The sequence below is a fragment of the Triturus cristatus genome, chromosome 7, assembly GCF_964204655.1.
Source record: "Triturus cristatus chromosome 7, aTriCri1.1, whole genome shotgun sequence".
Taxonomy (NCBI): Eukaryota; Metazoa; Chordata; class Amphibia; order Caudata; family Salamandridae; genus Triturus; species Triturus cristatus.
Genome location: NC_140590.1, coordinates 1,597,638,936 through 1,597,655,807, shown reverse-complemented (window position 1 = coordinate 1,597,655,807; position 16,872 = coordinate 1,597,638,936). Strand labels below are relative to the sequence as shown.

At 43.2% G+C, this 16,872-nt stretch overlaps 1 protein-coding gene across 1 annotated transcript in view; it reads right to left on the bottom strand.

Annotated features, from left to right (window-relative positions):
* Positions 1-3,708: 3,708 nt before the first annotated feature.
* Positions 3,709-16,872, bottom strand: part of EDN3 (endothelin 3) — a 429,809-nt gene continuing 416,645 nt past the window's right edge. The window contains exon 5 of the mRNA XM_085619462.1: positions 3,709-4,431. The gene's annotated coding sequence lies outside the window, so the exon portion shown is untranslated. The remainder of the gene's footprint in view (positions 4,432-16,872) is intronic.

The following is a 16,872-nucleotide window of genomic DNA, read 5'->3' as shown; positions in this document are numbered from 1 at the left end:
CAGGTCTTGAATTTTCTGTTCAGCCTGGTGGAGGATGAGCTAGCATACCATTTGATTAACGCAGTCAGGTTTTCCGTATCAGTGGGGCTTGCCCCTGGCGACAGGGCTCCAGTAGGAGAACATCCTGTTGTTTGCCGGATGCCTGGAGATATCCGCCTTTCCCTCCCTCCGGAACTGCATTACTTAGTACTGTGGGATGTGAAATTAGTCCTGAACCTTTTTCTGTCCTGCCAGCTGAACATATTTTTATCCAGAAAGGAACTTTCGGCTAACTTAGTGATGCTATGCCTCATTTCATGCAGACTGGTTTCAGATGCGTGAGCCTTGGATATTTCAGCCAGGGTATTTTCCTCGGAAGGGGTAGTCTTCACTGGAAGTAGACTACCAAGTCAAATGCTCGCACAATCTCCTACCCAGCATTCAATGACTACCCCAAATTGTGCGTTGTGCACTGCCTCATGGCATATGAGGAAATGACTCAACAGGCCCACCTTCTGGGCGAAAAGCAGCTTCTCACAGCATTGAGAAAACCATATAATGCAGAATACTCCCTTACATTAGCCAGATGGGTCCGTTGGTAGATGCAAGAAGCAGCTATAGATACCAAAGTGTTTGGAGCACACTCCACAAGGGGAGCAATAGCCTCCAAAGCATTCTGTCTGGGGGCGCGTCTGGAGGACTTAATTCTCAGACTCAAGCCTCAAGAGTTTTTCCTTTAAGCCAGTGGTGAAAGTGGCCCATTTGGTGGTGAGTAAGCTTTGAACTAGCATAATCCTCGCCTCAAGTCCTGACATAGAATGAAAATTTGCCTAACAAAGTGAAGGTAAGTTTCAATTCTATTAAGGTCATAGAGGAGAGGATTATCCCACCCGGTGATCATTAAGTTGCAGAACCTCGCCTTACTGTAGTTAGTACATTTGCTTGTCATTGGGGACATTTCAATTGAACATTCAGGTTGTTAATCTTTTGAAGTTACTCTGTCTTTTTACAAAACAAATGTTTGAGATGTGACCTGTTGAGACAAAATATGGTCAGAAATTATTACTGATGTAGCGTGTCTTTGCAGGAAACAGCAGATCGAAACAGGACTCGTGAAACTGAACTGATGGCGTGATTCACGTGAAGAGAGGTGGGGGGGCCCAGGCAGTGATGTAGGACTATATGGAGTTCCATGTTGTGGACATTAAAGAAGGACTCATGAACAGTTTATTTGTTTTCCCTGATGTTCATGGGAAAAGGAGTTTTTGAAAATCCTAAAATGGCTGCCGTTTTAAGATATATTATTAAAACGAAGGAAGGTAAAGCATAATCCTCGCCTCTGTGAAACTTACATTCTACTTGTATATTCCAAGAACACTTCAGTAGCCTATGATACACGACTTGCTGTTTGTGTGTATTCTTTGGGTTGCTGACCTTATCATGGCCAACTATGACAGTGAAATAAGAGTAAGACATTGTTTTCCACTTTAAATTTCACAAACATAGTGTAATGAGCACAGCTCATCTCGCCTTCTCTAACCCTTGTACTCAATTTCTCAAGTAGCGTTTTTGTGTTCCTTAAAATCTTAGTATTTGATATATGTAGCAGTCTTTAATTTCTAAAAGTACTTCGCTAGAATGCTGACTCGGGGTTGCAAAGTTTTAAATAATACAGGAAGGGAGATTTGGGCTGCAAAAAGAAGCTCTGCACATAGTTAAGAACACACGTAAATCCAAATCAATCTGAAAATTTGGCATATGTTTAAGCTGAATGATAAAACTGCTAATGCCCCCAAGTCATCGTTCCCACTTTTAATTTGTTTGGGAAAATTAGACAAGTAGGTTAATTTGATTTGCAGGAGTTTCTGAACTTTGAAATCGCCTTAACTTCACTAACAAGATCCACATTTTCAGACAAAAAAATATTCTCTGAATAGGTCAGTGTTTATGGGCAGAGGTCCAATTCACAAAGGAACAGGAAGACGGGGAAGCATTTGTGTTCTTTAATTTAACTGAATTGATGAAGAAGGTGTGCACAGATTATTTTTTGTTATCCTATTTAATTAGTTTGATTGCAGGAGTCCAGCTTTGACTCAGCATTCAATTACATTTTTCATTTTTAAAGGTTTATTACCAAACAAGTGATCCATGCTCATTCCTCTCTTACTGATACATATCCCATCACCTTTGAGCAAAAAAGGTTAACTGTGGTAGTCCTGGTTACTGAGAACAGCTTCTTGCCTCACAATAAGGCTTCAGAAGGCCGCCCGCCGACACCAGGAAAACACTCAAGCGCTAGTCACCAGCCGGTTGAACTACGGCAACGCACTCCACGCAGGGACCATCATTCAGCTCCTGAAGATACTCCAGACGATACAGAACTCCGTGGCCAGACTCATCCTAGACCTCCCCGGATGGACCCATATCCCCCCCCATCTCAGGAACCTCCACTTGCTCTCCATCCAGAAAATATGCTGATTCAAGATATTGACACATGCATACAAAGCCCTCTGTGACTAAGGACCAGCAGACATGAACCATCACCTGAACTTTCAGAAACCCTCCAGACACCTACACTCCACCTACCTCTCACACACTCCCCTCATCCTTGCTTCCGGAATTCAGAAAGGTACTCAAGACCAGGCTCTGTGACTGAGCCCAGCAAGAACCCAGCACCTAGATACTCTTGCAGGTGATTAGCTGCGCTCAACAAATCCGAACTGATTGACTGACGGAATAAGTACAGACACTTTAGCCAACCCATACTCACTATAAAGGGCATGAGGGCTCGCTGCTTGGGACCTAGCAACCCCACCAGCAAATTCCTGTCTATGAAAAAACGTGATGTTTTTAACCAACCCTCTAGAGCCTTTGTAATGCTAAGCCTGAGAACTCCCACCTACAGGGGGTTATTAATGAAAGAATTTTCCAGACTCAACACTTTTAACCATCTCCTGCGGTAACTTCCGAATATCCAATCTAAGCACGTTAGTATGTGATATTACTCCATCAAAAGAAGTACAGGAATAGAACAGGCAGTTAGGCTTGCCTCTGGTTGTCAACTGGGAGGTCTCCAGCGAGACTAAGCCACGACAATTGTGTCAGTAATTGCTAAGCAGGCCATCACCCTCCATGCACTTCACTTTATCATAAAGAAATTATTATATCTTGCACCATCTGTTAGCATGCTGTTCTATTTCCTGTGTATACTATCATAGAATTATTCCAATCTCTGGCAGAGGTGTAACACAAAGTGACCGGGGCTTCTTGCAGAATGTTTAAATGGGCAATTAAGAATCCCTTCACCATGACTGGCTACAGTTTGGCTAAGCGCCAACATACCAACTTCTATGTGTAGCCCAACCCACCCAAGCAGCTCTGGCTCCAGCACACTCTTTTATTTGCTTGCTCCACACTAAGCACTCGCTCCACCTTGCAGTCTTACCACAGGCCCATGCAACCCTTGCGGTACAAGTGGGCCCTCAGCCATCCAGAAGGACTCATTCAGCCTAAGACCAGTGAATATCTGTGAGATATGGGAGACTCGGGTGGGGTACCCTTGTCACATTCTGCAGGGAATCCACATCATTTTGGGTACGTTGCTGCCACAGGCATGCACTGCAGAGGTCCACGTTCTGTATCTCTGGCATGTCTGAGTGTTAGCGATAAGCCCTTGCCAGTCAAAGATTGTAATTTTTGAGCTAATGACCACCTTCGTACGTTTCCCAGTAACATTTTTTAAGACGTAGATTTATTGGGCCTTTTGACATCATTCCTTTTTAAGCTTCCACGAATACACCAAGTTCAATATGTTGGGCTTCTTGGAAAGCCTAGCTCTCTCATTGTTCTCAAGATGGCTCATTATGGAGGTATTCGATGTTCAGAGCCACCGCGGGCAAGCCTGATGGGACTCGGAGGTGCCTTGTAGAAAACGTGCAGTGCTCCTCTATTCTAATTGTTATTTAAGCATACTGAGATAAACAGGCTTTCAGAGGAGAGCTCTGGAGTGTATAGACTTATATCTTTGTTCAACTATATCAACCAACACTTGGAGGTCCAACAAACAAAATGGAGTCTAGTTGTTAGAAAAGCACAGATTCAGTTATTTGGCTTGCGACTATTTGGTGTTCGTCGCTGCAGAAAATTCTGGGCTCTTAATCATCCCATTGGTGCAGCAATGTTTCCCTTCTTTCCAAACCAACATGGAAAACGTCATTGTCCTGTTTGTATACAAATACTGCATGATATTTCAAGGTGAGGCCATCTTGATGGCATGCGACGTCCCTCCAACAGCTCCATCTGCCTTTCCGACAGGCTCTAGGCATGAGCAGGCTTAGCAGAGGCTGCATTGTTCATGGATACTACAGCTGGCTGATGCTTCGCTTTCTGTTTCTCTCTCTTGATGGTCTGTTTTACTCACTTCTTGGCTGCAACAACTTGAGTACCTCAAACCTAAAAGAAAAATAAAGTGTGTAAGTTTCCATCAACGAAAATGACAGTCACAAATGGGAAAATGCAAACGGGGGTTATGTTCTACGTAAAACATGAAAGTGGACCTTTGACATCTGGTTGCCTCTCTAGTGTGTGAAAAGTTACAGGAATCCTGGACAATCTTCCACTTAACGGAGGGACAATTCACAGAAGCTGGGCCTAGTTATTCTCACCCTGCTCCGCCTCACTCGACACGATCACCCACTACTGCGGATAAAACTCACTTGTTATCCTCTCTGCTGAGGCTAAACGGATCTTCCTTCTACTTCTCTGACTTCTCCTACCAGCCACCCCCACCCCCCGCCAGCCTCTCCAAAGCTTCATCCAGGATCCATTTTTCTTCACCCATATTACTATTGCCCCTTGTGTGCTAGTTTCCTCATTCAGCTTTCAATACTATTTTTTAAACTTTCAACATCCACATCTTTTTCTCTATTTTCCGTCCTTTCTTTTTTAGAGCAGCACACGTTCGCTGTTTGTTTATGTTATGAACCTCCGGTTTGGGCCGAGTCAGCCTAATTTCCGAGGGGAGGCCCGACGGTTTGTAACAGCAACTGACACGAGTGTAGTGGTGCTCTACAGTGCACAGTGCTCATTGGCTAGGAGTTATGACGTGCTGGTCAATATGCGGCAGACCTATGCAGAGGAGCGCCAACGACTAGTGCGCTAACCGGAGATTACCTTGAAACATGTTGGTATATCCAGGTGCAGCAATAATAATCGCTGGACGAAGCTACGTCTAATAGAGAATGCTCATACTGCAAACACCTCAGGATTATCCAACAGTTAAACCACGGTATACATTGCTGGTCTAAGGTGTACCATAATACAAGCAAACAACAACCTGCCTAGTTAAATGATCAGCGGAATATTTCACCACAATTTTAAAGCCCTAGAAAGTCGCAACAGAGCCGAGTGATTCAACACGTACAAAAACAAATCTCTGATCATTTTACATGAAAAGATAAACATCATTTTCATTCAAAATATTTGATATAGAACATTCAAAGTTAGCACAAAACGTAAATATAGCAATGTTTCTTAATAATTTGAGTATAAGAGACTCATGCTCAAACACAACAATTACAGAACTACTAAAGATACACACTCGCGAGTAAATAAATTAATTTAAAAAATGATGTTTATCTTTTTACGTAAAATTATGTGAGATTTGTTTTTTGTATGTGTTGAATCTCTCAGTTCTGTTGCGACTTTCTAGCGCTTTATTAATAATTCTGGCCATATATTCCGCTTATAATCATTTAACTAGGCAGTTTTTAGATCTCACCTAGCGTTGATGCGCACATGCGTAGCTCGCGTGGCGAGATTTATTGCAGATGAGTACTTTGTGAGAAGGGCTTGAAGCCCCGCCCCTTATTCCCATTTGCTTGCGTCACCGTTTATGTTAAACGGTGGCCTGCCATTGGAAATAAGGTTTCCAGGGTGCCTCCTTTTCGCTTTTTTGGGCAGCCCCTCTGGACTGGGTGGCCTGCATTATGGCTGTCGTGACGCAGTTTCTTATCAGTGGCTCCGTCACGCTGCCTTCATGCCTGGAGCACGCGCCAGTCCGGCTCTCTCGTTGGGTGTGTAGTGACGGATACCGCTGCCTTCACACCTGCAGTAAACCACAGGCAGTCGGCAGACAAATCACTCACAGAGTGGCAGCCCCATATCAGATGGTAGGTCGGCGTGGGGATTTGAAAGCAATGGCTTTGTTTGTACAATGGTTATTTACGTTTGTGTGGAGAAATGTGCTTCCTGCATCGTGCTCGGATGTTGTGACACTGTCTTCTTGTTCTTCTTGGATGCGTGAGTCACAATCCGTTTGGCTTGCAGCCTGTGCCACGGAAAAGCTCCGCATGCCATCTCATCGGCTCCCTCGTGCAGTCCCCTCCCATGCTCCCGCCTCTGCCTGTCCCTGGCATGGGATGGGCCGCAGCTGGGGCGCTTTGCAGAACAGACACAAACTTTTAACCCGGGACTTAGTTCGAGTTTTCTTCCCGTGCTTCTTGTATTGTGTTATGGGGTTTGGTACTGGCTGGGAGAATTGAGTATTGAAGTTTCACCGAGTGCAAATGCCACAACGGTTTGATTTTTAATGCTGCTTTTATAAAGCGATCTCAGTTTCTTGGCTGCGGGTGCACACACAAACCTTGTATTCCCACTGAGCCCTGGGCTGCATTGGGGTAGGGGCCGCCCCAGGAGTGCAGGGGCATGAAGCGAGGTCTGCAGAATAGACCCTATAAGACGCGCTTGAAGACGAGGGCTCCGTGCAAAGGGCAGTTCATCTGTAACCAATGTGTGATAAAAGGTCAGAGACTAGTGCTCACGTTTTCCTGTACATTTTTCATTGGATTTAAGAACGCTGTGCGACTGTCACCCAATCTTTCCTGTCGGAAATGGCGAATGCCGTTTTAACCTGAATGTCTCTGGGTCTGTTTAGAAGTTAATTGTATATTATTGCTTCATAGCGACCGTGAGTGGACAGCGCATGTGATAAACATTGGGCAACAACAACCCTTTTATGTCTTTCGGAGGAAACCAAAAGGCTTCGATTTATTGCGTCTTTTGTAGAGCTATTTAGTACCAGAAACGGCTTTGTAGTGCTTTCTTGTGCCTATGGTATGCTTGCACTTTGTGCTGAGGTCGCAGGGCTGTACACCTGAAGTAATGCACGTTTCTGTTATCTGGGCGGTTCTCAGCTGGAGTAGAAACTAGGAATATAGCACCTCTATGAACAGGGGAACCCCATCAAGTTGCTGGGAATTTGGGCAGAGCCCGGGTCTGTCAGACCTGGAATACCACGGGTGAATTCGGAGTTATCATTTGTCTATTGCATTCTGGGAGTTGTAGTGGTAGATGACAACCTTTGAAACGCATCGGTCGAGGGGAGACTATTACCTTGGTTTTGAAGGCAATGCCTGGGAGTGGACATTATGTCATCTGGTGTAACCCGCTGCCACCCTTGTGTGTTCTTGTTTTAGTTTTATGCCACCTTTAGGTTTGTTCTTGTGGGTGGTTTTTTAAAGTTGAATTTTTGCACCTGCCGCTTCGCTCCCACTTATGCGAAGTGTGTAGTCGTGACGGAGCTGCTGGCCATAGAAATTTGAGAATTGGCTGCTGTTGATGGCTTTCTCATTTAACCAAATGTGTGATTCTGATCAAATTATTTGACTGCCAGGTGTTTTGAATTGCCACTGAGGAGAAAAACGTGCAGGCGCTAGCTGGTACCCTCCCTTTGACTTTCGCCCCCTATCGGCACCCCTAAGGGCCTCAGAGCAGTGGTCTGATCCTCTACACCTCCTGTGTAAATGCTCCGGTTACAATAAAATGTTCGCCATAAAGCGCTCCACAGCTCTTAGCAGTTAGGTGTGCGCTACTCAAAGTTCTTAAAACCCCACAATTCAGTAGAATTATGCTCCCACCCCACAGACGCGCACACATACCTTGGTTCGCTACCGCCCTTATTTTGAGCCCCCAGTGCTTCAGACGCTGGCGGGGGTCACTGTACACTGGTTCCCTATGCCTCGGGTTAGAACACTATATGCTGGAATACAAAGGGGCAGCCTTGAACAGTGCAAACCCCCCACCTCCTTTTAAGGAACAGTCCCACCAGCCCGGGTGAGTGCAGGCGGAATGATCTGGGGCCGCAGAAGGTCGGGTCCGTTTATTTTCCATTAGAACGTCCACCTATTTGAGAGGTCGCTTCTGAGATTGTGTTCTAGTCTGGATGTGGTGGTGGTGTTTTGCACAATTAAAATTCAAATTCATCTGTAATAGTTAGACTTTTCCTTACACGGAGTACACTCTTTAAAAACATAGCAAGCCTCCATACTACTTGTTCATTATCCATCAGATGAAGTTTTAAAAAAACAGGGCGACATTGCCTTAACCCCTGGGTTTTTAAGAGTGGAATTAGCCACACTTACCTTGGCTCGGAATAAAATTTGCAGAAAAGGACAGAATGATTGGTAGACTGACATGATTGGTTGTCACAAGGACACAAGGGAAGCTGCCTCGACCAATCGTTCATTTTAGGCCAAGTCACCAGTCTATGAAACATATTAAGCCTAAATCTGGCCAATAACATTCTATCATAAGATAAAGGGACAAATGACAAGTATGGCTCCATGCCGAATGTACTTAATATAGATTGATGTTGGTTAACAGTGGGCTTCAAAAGTTCACTAGACAGTATGACCCCTTCCAGCATGTGAAGCCCCTCCTTTTTTAATTCCCTTGAAATCATCTGTAAGGAACTCTGGTTGGTAAAATATTCTGGATGCGATAAATCGTTCATAAAATCACAAACAAATCTAATCCATGATATCTTTAAGGCTCCGTCTAATTTAAGACAGTCATCTAAAATATCCCTGTTCCTTAGACCAGATACTATGCCACAACAGTATCGGTTCTATTTGAATTAAGTCAGAAATAAAAGAGAGACCCAATTCTTCATGTCAAACAAAGGATGAGGTACTAGGGGGGGGGACAGATAAGATAAATCTTAAAAAAGAATTCTCAACTTGTTGCAGCTGCATGGTATTTGCTAGGCCCCACACCCCGCCTCCGTACATTGCTGATGTAATGCACTTTGCGTTTGTAAATTTGTATCAACTCCCCAGGAGGTTTCCGACCCAATTTCTTAGAAAAGGTTACCAGGGCATTGGATGACCGGATAAACATCAATTTTTTTGCAGTTATTGTTTGAACCCATGATTCGTTTTGATTGAACAATACACCCAAATATGAAAATTTCTTAGTTGTAATTAGCTTCTGTCCATCTACAAAAATATCTTTCGCTCTCATTGTCCCTTGGCCACATCTCATTACGTATGTCTTAGAAATATTAATACTGAGGCCTAAATACTTCATAAAAACAGAAAATCCATTAAGGACCCTTTGGAGAGCAATTTGGGTTCTTGCCAACAAAACTGCATCATTCGCATAGAGGAATGCCGGGATCGGCCTGCAACTTGGGGGAGGTCATGTGTAGTTCTTACTAATGCTTCCCCTAACCCATTAGTAAATTAAAAAGAAAGGGGGCCAGCACACAACCCTTTCTCACCCCCCTTGTAATAGGAAAGGTAGCCGTACGTACCCCCTCATCCAAAGCGCACACTAGCTGACGCCCTGCTATAAAGGTTCCTTAGAAAAGCAATAATTTGGGGGTCTACTCTCAGATCCTCTAGGACCTCCCACAGTCTTGCGTGCTTCACAGAATCAAAGGCCGCGGTTAAGTCTACGAAAACCATATACAATCTGCCCTTTTTTGCCTTGGTATACTTTCCTATGAGCAAGGCCAGGTTTAGACACTGCTCCGTTGTTCCGAGCCCCTTGCGAAAGCCATATTGTAAGTCTGATAAAATATGGTTTTCTTCTGCCCAATCCTGCAGGCGCTCTAAAATCACATGGCCCACCACTTTCACCATGGAATATAAGGTGATTGGTCTATAGCAACCCGGGTTATGGCGGTGCCATTTTTTAATAATAGGAACTATTATTGACACGCCCCAAGTCTCGGGTAATTGAGTTTGGCAGCTGGCATTAATGACCTGTGTTATAATAGGCCCCCATAACGGAATATTCGATTTAAACCAGTCTACAGGGATGCCGTCAGGACCAGGTGCTTTTCCGATGTTACTCAAATGTAGAGCTCTATTCACTTTATCTAAAGTGAAATTTAAGTCGGCATTAGGATAATTACTCTCTAAATTATCGTCAGATACAGTACAGGAAATATCAATGCCATTATATACCTGTGAGAAATACCCAATTCATTCCTCCTCCGAGATAGCAATTGTTATTGACGGGCCATCCTGAGTGGTTAGGGATGGTGTCTTCACGGCCCTCCGGAAAGCTGCACTATCTTTCAATAAGGCTGCCGTATGTAGGGCTTCCCATGCTTCATCTCTCAAAGTATTCTTTCTTTCCTTTATTGCCTGTCTATATTCCATTCTTGCCAATCTAATATTACTCGTTATTCTAGGTTGCTTATGTAATTCAGATTTCAAATTAGAGTAGGCTTGGGTGCATCTTGAATTAAACCAGCCCGAGTCCTTATTTTTCTTAGGGTGTTGTGCTAATAATAATTTCCTAAGCGCGTTCGGTATTTCGATATAGGATGCTACAATACTTGCACTAGGGGCTATCTCAGACAGGCAGACCTCAATAGCTGATTTACAATTTATCACAAGAGATCTAGTTATTACTACGGGGTCCACTTTTGACCATTTTAGTGTAGAACCATTAGTTTTATCTAGTTTAATTTCGCCCGTGACCTCTCTATCCTTATTATTCCTGTTAGCCTTATTTGAGGGCAAAGTAACCGTCAGGAGTAGCGGAAAATGATCACTCAGGGGATTCTCCCCAACCTCAAAACAAAGTAGTCTAGAAGCATAATTGTATGAAACTAAAATGTAGTCAATTGTGGAAAAACCTCTTCACTTGTAGGTATAGGGCATTTTTACTGGGGGCTCCAGAAGCTCATTTCCAAAACCTAATTCATTAGTAGCTAAAAATTCATTGAACAACTCCCCCGCCGCCGAATGACAGAAATGGGTCGTATGGGTGTCTTCTTCATACACATGACCACATAATCTATAATCCTCAACGGGGCACATTGCACAGTTAAAATCGCCCATCATTATTATCATTACATCTGCTGATTTAACATTACAGATCGCATTTAAATCCCCAATCAAGCTTTTTAACACCTGGCAGAGTTCGACTGAAATAATATTATTATAAAAATTTACAAAAGCTCCACATAAATCAGTACTTAAAAACAATTTGATTATCTGATAAAAACTGTTCCCCAGAAATGACTGTATTTTACTGATTGCTAGTTTATTGGAAATATACATACACAGGCCACCCTTAAGCCTTCCCCCAAGGCCCTTCACGGCGGTGTATTAAAAGTTTTAAAACCATTAATATGGAATGAATCACAAGACCAGGTTTCCTGTAAGCCTCTTATGTCTCTATCTTGAATAAATTCATACCATGCTGGGTTATCTATTTTTGACGGCAACCCTGCAATATTCCATGAAATAATATCACAGGAGGGCACATCGCTACTCTGTAAATGTAAGGATGGTACAAGCCTACAATTATTAATGTCACCAGAGCAGGTCGGTTTTAGTATTACTGTCTCAATCACATTTCTCCTCAACCTTTTTAACTTTCTATCCTTTCTTTATCCTCCATCTTCTCCCTCGTTTCTACACCCTCCTTGCATCTTTCACTTCTTTCTTCGTTCTACCTTCTTCTTTCTGTTTCACTAGCTCTTTTCCTTACTTCTTTTCCTTCTCCTCTCTCCCTCTCACCCTTGTAAACCGTTTTGGATTTTCTCTCACCTCTCCCTAATATCCTCACTTATTTCCTCACTCTTTCCTGCTCGCTCGCTTAATGTAATCAAAAAATTCTCCCTTTCATCTCTAAATCAGCAAGAGGAGACATGGTCCAAGCTCTCATCATCTCACAGATGGTCTACTGTAATGCCTTTCGCGTAAGGGCACTGACACATCTTATTTACCATCTTTAGCTATTACAGAATGCTGCTGTAAGACTGGTTTGAGGTGAAGAAGACACACTCCCATATTTAACAAGCATTAAAAATGCAATAGGTCTTGCCTTTCATTAAATTAAAGCCATTTGCTTTGCTATACAATACCATTAGCAAAGTAAATGGCTTTAACTTAATCAAAGGCGAGACCTATTGCATTTTCAATGCTTGTTTTTGCTTGTATTAGGGTCTCTGTACCCCTGCCTTTGTATCCTTATGTCCAGGGGGCCTCTTTTTCTTTGAAGATGGTCTAAGGTATAAACTAGGAGTGTCATTGAGCAGAGCACATTTCATTCGGGATAGGAAGCATGTGTTTGCAGTGAGTACTAAGGACACAAGTGGTTATTACAAATAACGTGACAAAAGGGACATTGTTTAATGTGCATAGCTTAGATGTTTTCCATAAAATTTGCCATACTAAGCTGAATAATGAATATATTAAGTAGTCAAACGCTGCATTTAACATACCAGCTACCATCATGAGTTGACTGGAAACAGAAATGCATGTTTTAGCTTTTGTTGAAACATACAATGTTGAGATTTGTTATGTATACATATTGTTGAGTGATGTTTTATTTTCTTTGGATCACAGGAGTTTAAATATTAGCCCCCCGAAGGAGGGCTTGGGAGATATGAGCTTAAAATGCATTGGGGAGTTAGACCATTAGTAACGAGGACAAATCATTATTTTCTGGATTGTATCCCTGTAGCCATTGATTATTACTGCAAAGATCAAGAATATGATTTTAACCCCTTGTGTGCCCCGCCCTGTGCCGGGCGTTGAATTAGCGGGCGGGGTTCATGACGAGATAGTCTCGTCATGGGCACAGCGCAACCGCGGCCCATGACGAGACCATCTCGTCATGGGCACTCAAGGGGTTAAGAACCAACAAATAGTGGACAGTGTACAAATGCCATGATTGAGTAGTGCAACCAGAGAGTACACGTATCCTCGGTCGGAGAAAGTGCGCAGTGGACTCAGACACATATCTCAAACTGCCTAGCTGATGCTTGTTATCAGATGTCTCTCCATTCACTTATGCTAAACACATCATAAAGCACAATAATATTGTTTCCAGCCTACACAGTGCTAAACCCGCTGTTTTACCAAGTACTGACTGCTGGCCTTTTCTGACCCCACTCTGCCAGAAACCTCAGAGTACTACTCGACCCAGAATGTGTCTAGAAATCTCTTACGCAGCTAAAAACCTAATACATCCTATAGAAATTAGTAATATTGACAATTGTAAAAGTGAAATGGTCAGCTTAGCTCACAGTAAGACATGGTTATTACGTTTCTTTTGTGAACTCGTTTTAACTTACCCAAACAAAAACCCCTTCCCATTTAAGACATCAGAACAGACAGATGTGTACAACAAGCATTGGCAAAGCCAATAAGTCTCGCCTATGCAAAAGCTATTGGCGTTGCCAACATTTTTAATCCATGTTGTACATCAGCATTTCTGCTGTTCAGCATGGCTAAAAGTTAGTGGGGTAAAGGAAAGTGGAGTGTCATGAAGTGGAGTAGGGTGGAGTGTTATTGAGTGGCGTACAGATGAGTGGCATGGAGTGTCAGTGTGGAGTGGTGTAGAGAGTTGTGGAAGGAGTAGAGTGGAAGGGCGTAGAGTAGAGTTAAGTGGCATGGAGTAGAGTGTCAGAGTAGAGTACAGTGACGTGGAGTGGCACAAAAAGTCAAAGTGGTGTGGAGTGGCATTGAGTGTGTTGCGTAGAGTTGTAGAGTGACGTAAAGCAGAGAAGATTGTTGTAGAATTGAGTCGCATAGAGTGGAGTAGTGTAGGAGAGTGTTGTAGATTAGAGTGGAGTAGAGTATCGTAGAATAGAGTGGAGTAAAGTACGAAGGAGTGTCATAGAGGGAGATGCACAGAGCATCGTAGAGTGGATGAGTGTTGTAGAGTGGCATACAGTGGAGTAGAGTTTAATGAAGTGTTGTAGAGTGGAGTTGGGTAAAGTACAGTGGTGCAGAGTAGAATGGCATAGAGTGTATTGGTTGTGAGTAAAGTGGTTTAGAGTCCATAGGCGTAGATTGCAGTTGCTTAGGTTGCAATGCTGTAAAGTGCAGTGGCGTAGAGTGAAGTGTTGTAGTGTGGAGTGGTGCAGGGTAGAATGAAGAGATGTAGACTAGAGTGGCATAGAGTGGAGTGGTGTAGAGTGGTGTAGAGTGCAGTGGCATGGAGTGCAGAGTAGATTAGAATGGCATAAAGTAAAGTGAGGCAGAGTAGTATGGCACAGATTGTAATGGCGTAGAGTGAAGAGTTGAGTGGTGCAGAGTAGAGTGCAGTGGCGCAAAGTGAAATGGTTCAGGGTTGAATGGCATTTACTTCAGTTGCGGAGAGTGAAGTCTTGTAGAGTAGTGTCAGAGTGCAGTGGTGCATAGTAGAGTGCACTGGCATACAGTAGAGTGGTGCAGAGAGGCGTATAATGCAGTGGTGTAGAGTGCAGTGGTGCTTTGTAGATTACAGTGCGTAGAGTACATTAGAGTGGTGCAGAGTGGATTGCAGTGGCAGAGAATAGAGTGGCATAGACTTCAGTGGCACAGGGTGCAGTGTTGCTGAGTAGAGTTCAGAGTGCATTGGTGTAGAGTGGTGCAGAGTAAAATGACAGAGTGAAATGGTGTAGAGTGCAGTAGAGTGGCATGCAGTGTATTGGCTTTGAGTAAAGTGGTGTTGAGTGTAGTGGCGTATAGTGTAGCGGTGCAAATTAGAGGGCAGTGACGCTTGGTAGATTGCAGTGGCATAGTGTGGCGTAGAGTAAAGTGGTGTAGAGTCCATTGGCGTAGAGTGCTGTGATGTAGAGTGGTGCAGAGTAGATTGTTTCTGAGTAGAGTGAAGTGACGTGGAGTGTCGTAGAGTGCAGTGTAGATTAGTGTGGTTTAGAGGGGATTGGCGCAGAGGGCAGCTATCTATTGTAGAATAGTGTGGGGTAGAATGCATTGTCGTAGAGTGGTGTAGAGTAGAGGAGCAGCATGGAGTGGCATAGTGTGGAGTGGTGCAGAGTGCAGTGGCATGGAGTCGTGCCGAGAGAAGTGGGGTAAAGCATAGTATGCATAGTATGATAATGCACTGCCATTACAGACAACACATCTTCAATTGAAATTACCATTACTTACATTTGCACAGACATACAGTTTTTCTGATAAAAGTATACAGCGTACAAACAATAATGTGTGGAAATGTCATTATCTAGTGTATTGATTAGTATTGACAGTATTCATATATTTGTTTCCACCACACTTAGAATTACCAACAAATTTGCTTCATTTGTTCATTCCTTATTCTGATATAGTCTGAAATATCTGCACAGATTTACAGACATTTAAATTTTCTTTTGTGCTAGAAAAAAAATAACATTATACAACACACCCCGAGAAGCCAGCATGATTATCACATAAATCCTCTCTTTGAAGTCTGAGAAGGAAAAGTAAACCCCACACTCTCTGGGAGATGGAGCCTGACGTTTGACCTCTGTCTTTGAATGCACAGCAAATGTGACAAGAACAAGATTTAAAGGCCGGTTTACAGAAATTCAGTACTGGTGGAAGAATACAGTAAATATGGGTTGGGAAGGGAAGGGACAAACTGAAGCTGGACAGCCTAAAAGAAATAAAGGCAGCAAATAGAAAGCAAGTAAATGTGAGTCACAAACCACAAAGCCGATAGTAAGCAATGGGCAGAATGCATTCACAGGGAAGCTTTCAGAATGTCCCCAAGATGTGGTTAGTTAACCAGACTGCTGTGCTTTCTGGTAGGCTTCGACCTAAAACTCAGGGATTTAATTTAACTGCTGACATTAATCTTCAAGAATTTACATGGCACCAATTCAGCATGTCACCCAAACGCTGCACCTGCGCTCTTATGGCCCTAATCCACAAGCCACCCTCAGCGGACTGCATTTGTCTTCTCCGAAAAGGACCCCTTAGATTTTAAATTAAAAGGTGATTTTTGGGCAGCTGCACCACGCAGTCTTTCTTTCCTACAACGGATGTTTTCCCTCATTTCTTGTATTGACAGATGGTTTTGCAAAGCTACATCTTTCAGTGGCTTGTGCATAAACACATGTAGTCGACCGCATAGAATCTTAAACAATTTAGTGTTTTGGACGCTGTGTTTTCCAGTGAGTCCCATCTATGCTGCACACAAGAAGCCCCAAACAGAATCTTGTGTGAATAGAGTTTCCCGAACTAGCATAGTGCTCTAGCAGGTGTCCCCTCCAACAATGTCTCACTCCAGACAAAAGCTTTACATCTCACCATAAAGTTTACTGGAGAGTTCTCAGTTATGCACTCCTGCTCTAAACATGCATGTCTCCACCCCTTAAGCTGTAAACCCACCAAATGCCGCCCCGCCACCATCTATTCCGCATTCAATACTCCACATGTATGTTCTGTCATTCATCCACCCACTCATCATTTTGCCTCTTAACGTGTGAGTTTTCATTGTCAAGAGACTGACTCCTAAGAAGCAAAGTAGTTCCCTATTGCCCAAAATGCACCATATATTTTTAAAAAGCTCAACGTGTGAATGTTCATATTTTACATGGAATTAGCAATTCAGCCGATGCTTCTGGGAAGTACATATAGGAATCATCATTCCAAGAAACTGTTGTGCTTTTAATGCACATTTCAAGCAACCGTATAAAATCCAAAATGAAGACATATCTGCTCTTAGCTGGTGCACCTTATATCTTTGCATATATTTCCGGAGTCTGTGGCTTTTGTCATTTTTGCTGAAAAGGAGTGCTTTGCTTTATAAAGCCTGCATGCATTTTGGCAATCTCTCTGCATCCGCTGATGAAATTCTATAAGGAAACAGGCTTTT